This window comes from Calidris pugnax, unplaced genomic scaffold (assembly GCF_001431845.1).
Source record: "Calidris pugnax isolate Ruff unplaced genomic scaffold, ASM143184v1 scaffold4, whole genome shotgun sequence".
Classification (NCBI taxonomy): Eukaryota; Metazoa; Chordata; class Aves; order Charadriiformes; family Scolopacidae; genus Calidris; species Calidris pugnax.
In genome coordinates this window covers 7,718,346-7,726,267 of record NW_015090781.1, presented here as the reverse complement: position 1 = coordinate 7,726,267, position 7,922 = coordinate 7,718,346, and positions in this window count along the sequence as shown.

Genomic DNA, 7,922 nt, shown 5'->3' with positions numbered 1-7,922 from the left:
TAAAAGTTTTACAGGAAAATCATTGAAGAGCAGTGTAACTTTTTTTTTTTTTTTTAAATTCAAAACTAGAACCAATATTCTGGATTCCCACACTTTGGTGTGGACTCAGAGAGAGCTGTGCTTTTCTGTACAGTAGAGCAGAAATACAGACCCTGTGTAATTAGAATTGCAGTCATGGCCTGTGGGATCTAGTGATTTGGACATATTTTATTTAACCAGCTTAGTAAAAGGTAATATTCAGCAGCTGTGATCTATAGCAGAATTACAATTTTCAGGGTCAAGGAGGGATTTTGATATTAGGAGGTTGGGCAGAATTGCTGTAAAATCTCATGAGCTGTCGTTAAAAATAAATGAGAAAATAGGTTATCCAAGAGTCATTGTAAGGGAAAAATCAATAGGCAGTGTCTATTCACTTGGGCTATCAAAATCCTTGAAATTTGAACAAAAGTTTCACGTTTAGTGTGCTGTAGGTTTTGAAATGTAAGTGGTGAATGCTCTGTGGGTACAAATTCATTGTGCTGTGCATTCAAACAAGGAGAAACCCTTCTGAAGTTCTGCAGTTCTCTATTAAGATAGTATAGTTCCTTCGTCACCAAGTCAGACATGTAAAACAGTTGCCAACAAAACTTCAGAAGCAATTTTAGCTAACTGATGACAAACTCTCTCTTGGAAATATATCGCATTTCTTTATCTCACCTTGCTCCTGCGGGGTTCCCTCCCACCTCCGGCTCCTGGTGGATACAGAAAGGGGCTGCAGCCCTGGAGCCCTGGCAACTTTCTGCAAGCCCACTCGCCCGCTGCGGAACTGCAAACGATGGAGATTGGAAATGAGCATTATTGATAATTCGGAGCAGCGCACGTAATTGATATGGAAAGGGAGTATCATCCTCATTCAGAAACAATTAACTTCCCCCTCCAACACAGCAGTTCAAAGAAGCCTCAGCCTTTTAAATATGAATGAGTATAACTTCAAAATATGCAACTATTAGCTATTACAATATACACATGGAGTAGGATTTTTTTTTTTTCCTTTTTTGTATTCTTGTAGCTACCAAATTTAAGTGTGTTGTGGACGCAGATGTGCAGGCGCACAAGTCACACGTGGACTCCAATCAGCTAGAAGTGGGGAGGGGAAAATGAGAGGTCCACACTGCCGTCCGATTGTATTGTTTTATTTGAGCCACAGCCTGACGCAACCCAAAAGTCCAGTTAATTCTTGGTTCAAGACAGACGACTGGGACTTTACAGAACATGCAAGAATTAGCAGAAGACACCCGTTGCAAAAGGACATCCAAAAAGAAAACCTTTCCCCAAAGCTCAACCACACTGAGGAATTCAACAGACTCTTCTGCAGAAGCCCGATGAAGATTTGTACATTGTTAATTTGATTGCAGAGGGTGCATGTTAAATAGAAAAGAACTGAGTTTGTCACTGTCGTCTGAATCCATTCAGTCAGTGCAACAAAGGTATATTTAACTAAAATATGAAACAGACTTGCTAACACCGCATTATTTTCTCAGGCTTACAAAGTTAAAAAAAAAATTAAACTGAATATAAATGACTTTGAGCATTTTTTATGACACCCACAGCCTAAGTGATCCAGATAATGTAATCTAACCATCATTAGAAACCATGAAATTACAATTCCTCCGGGATGGATATTTATCTCTCTGTTACATACAGAAAGGCGATTAATTAGTAGCTCTTTCAGTGTTTAACATTACTGTGTACTGAGGCTGATTAAAATCTAACTATAGAGCAGCTATCATAGCTAATACGTAATCTGGGGAAAGTTTAGCTGGGGCATGAAGAAGCACCTTAAAAAGAAAACTTAAAAAAAAATGTACTCTTAGAAGTAGGTAGCTTCAAAGCCAAAACCCAGGCTTCTTTCTAATTTCTATTACACACAGTAATCATGACAATTACTGAGATTTCAAAAACCTCAATATTAAAACCAACTAAACCCACGTCAAATATTTTTGCAAAGCGGCAACATTCAGAGAATCCCCATTCGTTTTTGAGGAATGTACGCAGCGCGCAGTCACCAAGCGAATCACACAGCAATGTCCTGAATGGCTTATTCTGAAAGTTAAATGGGAGCGTTCGCTGGGGCGTGTGTGTGTGTGTGTGTGTGTACCCTGCACACACTGTGTGGGCTAAATTCATATTTCTGGTGCAATTTCCCTGGCTCGTGTGGAATGCACCGAAGATGTGTCAATGTGTGTGCGCAGACAGTTTCCTCCGGGATCTCACGAGGGACAAGAGGACATGGATAATTTCACTTTGGGAGGAATAAACAGAGGCAACTTTAGTAGGTTTGATTTCCAGAGCATTCCAGCTGTGAATGAAAATACTGGAGGAATTTCATGCAAGGGCAGCTGAAATACCAGAAAAATCCCAAATAGCTAGTCGTTATTTTGAAAATAATTTCCTATTTTGGCATCCCTGTGCCTAGGTATGCACACTAATGTGTCTGGGCTGGGTTTGAGAAGAGAGACGAAACTTTAAAAGCAAATGTGAACAGCTCAGCAAAAAGACCAAGGTAACCCTGGTTTTATTTAATTTTTTGAAACTATCTGCTGAGACCACAAATCAGAATTGGACATAAATCATATTTTAGTGAGGATACACAGAAAGAAATTAGAAGTACTTTTAAAACAAAGTGTAAAGAAAGGACCCTTTTCCCCCCCCCCCCCCCCGGTCCAGGTCCCAAAGAACTGAGCCACTGATTCCTAATCCTCTCCATTGTGTCGAGTATTGTGGAGATGCTGCTCTCTTCTGGCTGCCTACACAAATTTTAATATGCAAAATGTTAACAAAAAGTGAAATAAAAGGCTGTGAATATCAAACATGGCCTCAGCATGCTGAGGGTAATGGAGCCACCCCCGAGGTGACCCATACCTAGCTGCCGTATAGTTCTGCTCCAGCACCACACTGACCAGGAGCTCCTCCAAAATTCCTCTCCTGTCCTCCTGCGTACCTCACTCAGGATGGCCCAAGTTGACATTTGGAGGGAAAGGGAGGGAACACTCTTATTTTTCAAGCTGGAGATGGCCAGTGCTACTTACCACAGGTCAGCTGCCCCACACAGGGCAAGGGGCACAGCTATTAATGCTGCCGGGGTTGTGCGTTGAGCCATTCCATGCTTCATGACAACCTGAGTAGCAGCAGCTCAGTTTCATATTCTTATAAAAACAAGGACAACTGAAACCCAGTGAGAAGATTAAAAAAACCCAACAGCCAAACAACCCGCCAAAAAACATTTAAACTCTCAAGTGACTGTTGTATCAGGACAAGGATCTTTGAGCCTACCCAACACAACCAAGCATGTCACTGATCACACAGCCCCTGCTTCAGAGAGAGCAGAGGGGATGCAAGACTCCTTTGAACAGGTTGGAGGCAGGAAATAAGAAGCCACCAGGGCATCCCACTGCTCCACTGTGGGATGAGACAGGGTAGGACATTACTTGGGTCCAAGGTGACCCCAAGATGGTCAACTTCTTTCCACCTTCTAGTTCCACTGCAGCTCCACACTACATACGTGTCCCTGTCAGGCACCTCTGACCACCCTCTCAGCAGCTTTCCTCAGGCAGATCTGATGGCCCTGCTGGGTCATTCCTGTGCTTCAGAAGACGTTCTATGCTTACCCCTTCATCCGTCTTGGCTGCCCATGTGGTAACATCACACAACTGCTGCCGGAGAAAAGGCTGCTCCGAGGGCAGGTGGGACCTGTGGGCAGTACGAGTTCAGACTGTCTGTAGGCACCAAAGTCACCGGTTGAGCTTCAGGATAGTTCAGGCACTGCATGCAAGCCAAAATATCCCATCCTAGAGACAGAGGAAATCAACTATCACAGACTTAAACCTAATTAGTCGTCCTTCCTAAGGACTCTTCTTAAAAGATAAAAATTCATCACTAATCCAAGGGATAACATCTGGCTACATGCAATGTCCCTGATGCCCCACCGATCACCTAGCTAGGACACAAGAATAGGGATGAAGCCCATGAAGGTGAGAAGTATTTGCCCGGCAAGAGACAGGCTGCTCTTGGTGGAGGAGGACACGAGCTCTGCTGCCACGTGTTTGCATGGCACTGGTTTGCTTCTGCTGCGGGAAGGAGAGGAAGCCTGGTCCTCATGGCATGTGTGGGACTCGCAGGGATATCTGTTACAATTCATTAAGTAGCGCTCTAAGAAGTTGCAATAATAACATTTCAACAGAGTTTCTAGAGGGAGTCTCAGAAACTACAGCAAAAGCTGACAAGTTTCAATCCATTTATCAAAGCACTTCAAGACAGATGAAACAGCAGAGATGCTTAGTGAGGAATGTCTCTCTTTCTGGGTGTCCAGAGCATTTCAGTAAATAAAAAGCTCTTTAAAAATAAGTCAATACAATGGAATCCCTTTTGCCTTTTGCCAGCGCTTGTATTACACTTACACCCAAATGACCCTCCTACCTATTATACTGCAGCATTTACATACACATCAAATGGGTGCTTTTCACTTACATAATACATTTAATCCAAGGATTACAGAGCACATAATATATTAAACATTACAACACCTCGTGAGGTAGGTTAGCATTAATGAAGTCGCAGTGGGTAAACTGAGGCACAGGCTAGCTTTATGACTTGCCTGTGGTCCCGCAGTCAATCAGCGGAAAAGTCATTAAGACGCTCTTCAGACAAAGAGCAGACACACATATGCACATGCTTGTGTGGATAAAATAGATTAATCCACGTTTTCAAAAGCAACTTTAGCTACCCATCCAGAGACACTCAGGTCCTGATTTTCTGAGGGCAGGAGAACAAAAGGCAAATAGGAGAAGACAAAAAGAACGGAAAGCAAATATTTGCTGTTAGAAATAACGTTTTTTTTGTATGCCAAAACGTGTACACAAAACAAGAGGCATCCAAAACTGAAGGACACTTTAGATGCTGGTCTCCAATAATTTGATTTTCTGAGTAAAGATTTTTCTAGACCTGCAACAGGGGTTTTGTTCAGGTTTTGTTCAATAATGTCGGTTTATATTTAGCTTTCGTATAGCAGATAGAGAGAAAAAAATATCTTTGGTTAAGGTCTTTGAGCCAAGCATCTAGGATAAAATTTGAAAAGCACTCAACAGTGGCTTTTGAAAACAGAATTAGGCTAGTTGCTGAGACAAGCTTTGAAAGCTACCCCCTACCTCCGTTAGCATTTTAACTGAGAGCCGATTTCCCGGGTTGTGGTACCGTTCCTCGTTTGAGTCTCCCCATCCCATGGCCTTCACCAGCATCGCTAAGTCAAGTTGGATTAAAAACCAGGAAAACAAGCAGGAGACGGGGCGATGCAGGAGCCTGTGGTCATGACCTCCCCAGCATGTCTGCCGCCCCAGAGTGGCGTAGCTGGACACAGGGATGCTCCCTGGGTGGCTCCCACTTTCCAGCCAGCCTTTGTTCTCTTTGTGGGAGCACTGGCTAATAGAGGTGTACACCCTCCGCCTGATGGTTAGGTGAGGCTGTAATTACCTCAGTAATAAAGGCCTGATTCTTCCCTGCTCTGCACCTCCTCGGCTGGTCAGGAATACTTGTCTAAAGTGGGTGCAAAATGCTACCAGATCAGAAAGATGACATTTTACATCAATGGAAATGACCAGGTGTAAGGAACAAAGGCCTACATAACAATGCTCTCAACTCTGTTGTCCTTTAATTAAGTAGTTCCTCGGGCAATGACACTAATGAGGCCTTGTTTCCTCAGGGTTGGATTCTCTGGTATCTAAATGGGATGTGAGCTTTTCCTGGGGAGAGAGGCATTTATAATTTCTCCCTCCCAGGTGGTGTCCAATTTGGGCAGATGTCACGCTGCAGCCTTTCTCTTGGTAGGGACGCCAGTGGGACCTCTCTCCTCTCCTCCTGAAACCTACAGGAATTTTTGAGAGCTCTGCTCGTCTATTAAATTTGGCTGAATTTGGTCAAAGGGCTCAAAGCTCGTGGGGGACAGGGAGACAAATGCCTCAAATGAGACAGAGCAAAGTTACAGACCTGTTTCTACTAAGAAGAGAAGGCGAAATATTATTTTTTACTCATAAGCAAGTTTTCCAGTTGTGTGGTAAACTCACAGGGTATTGTTTTGCTGCGTCGGTAGGCACGTCTGGCTGCAGCTCCTGCAAGGAGTGTCAATAAAGGGAGTATGTAGGAACAAATACAGGCGAGCGGGGCACACAGCTCAGGGGAGAGGTGACGTTACTCAGCTCGGTGCAGAAGAGAACTGGAAAGTTCATTAAATCCACAGAAGCAACGATGATGTTCGCTGGGGAAGGTGCTGACCGGCCAAGGTCATGGGTCTGAAGGGAGAAAGCAACCAACCAAAGCAGCAGCAAGAGGTTTTCTTTGGGTTTGGTCCAGGACGGCAGTCACACCGCGGCAGCCAGTGGGATGCAGGCACCATAAAGTAGGCTTGGCCTTAGTACTGACCCCTTGGGCCACAAGACAGCAGGGACAGCCCCCTTTCCTATACAGTTTTTAATGACTCAGCACTGCTTAAGGCCCTTTAAAACACATAAAACCTCCCCTTTCTAACACTGCTTTCTGGCAGGACAGACACCCAGCTTACACTTTCGCTTCACACGTTCCTGAATGTCCCATTAACGAACAGGCATCGGCCTAGTGAGAAACCTGATGTTGGCTTGGAGAGGCCACATCCTCTGTAGGATAAGCCACTACTGCAACCTAATGTCTTTTCTTGTGACAAAATCAAGCTACACTGAGGGAGCACCCAGGGTGCACCCCTGGAATTGCAGGATAAAGCTGCAGCAGTTCCCCAAAGCACCACCTTCCCCAAAGCACCACCATCCCCAGGTGGTGGAGAGGCACCAGCTGCAGGTGACACCGCTCCTCACGCTTAGCTAACCCCACAGAATAAGCAGCATTTGGAGTTTATGCAGAGTTTTTCCCCAAATTATAGCTGCCCGGGGAAAAGCAGACTATCCTTAAATCCACCCCGAGATGCCCCTCCGCCTGCAGACACCATTTTACTTCTTCTTGTGCACAAGCATTTCCCAAGCAGGCTTTCTGACATGAAGAGGTAATCACGTCTGTGTGTTTGTGGAAGACGGAAAGCTGCACAGAGCGAGGGCTGGGAGCTCTCCCTCTCTGGGTCTGTCCCTGTTGAACTCATCTGGCGTGAGATGGAGATAGAAGCAACAGATCCCAACAGGACCAAGCTGTTACGGCCATACCTTCAGGAAAAGTCCAAGGAACTACCAGCGGACCTTCCCGAGCAACAGATCAATACGGAGCTTCGCATCAGCCGAGCAGTTATTCACGCCAAAGGCAGTTGTTTGGATGAAGGGATGAAGAGTGCACAAGTTCACCGGTTCTCAGTATATAAAGCTCTTTTTTCCCCCCTCTCCTGTAGACACCTTCATTATTTATGTGTGACAAATAAAACATGGCAGTTGAGGATGCTAAAGTGTTTCTCGACAGGCACCTCTGTTTCCCGGTACGTGCAGAGCCTGGGAGTGTGCACCCACGTCAGGCTGTGGGTACGGCGAGGAGCCACCACCATCACCACCACCATCACCACCACCAGCACCACCGACTGCTGACGGCGTAGAATAAAAGCCATCACCAGGCAGTAGCTGATTGGCAAAATATTCACCTGCTACATGCCTCTTGCCCCACGTGACTCCAGAAGTGACAACAAATTATCCCAAGGAAGAGCGAGGGAGCTTTGTGGAGTGGGGTGGGTTTGCTCCACAGCATCCCCTGACACGTCACCGCGCCTCGGCCGCCATCTCTGCCATCGTCCCCATATAGGGACACGCCGTAAATACCATCCCGCAACGCCCAACGCAAACTGCATTCAGATGCACCGAGTAAGAAAAGATCAAAGACTGACTATTATAAAGCAAAGGGAGCCTAACACGTACCCTGCCTTTGACTGT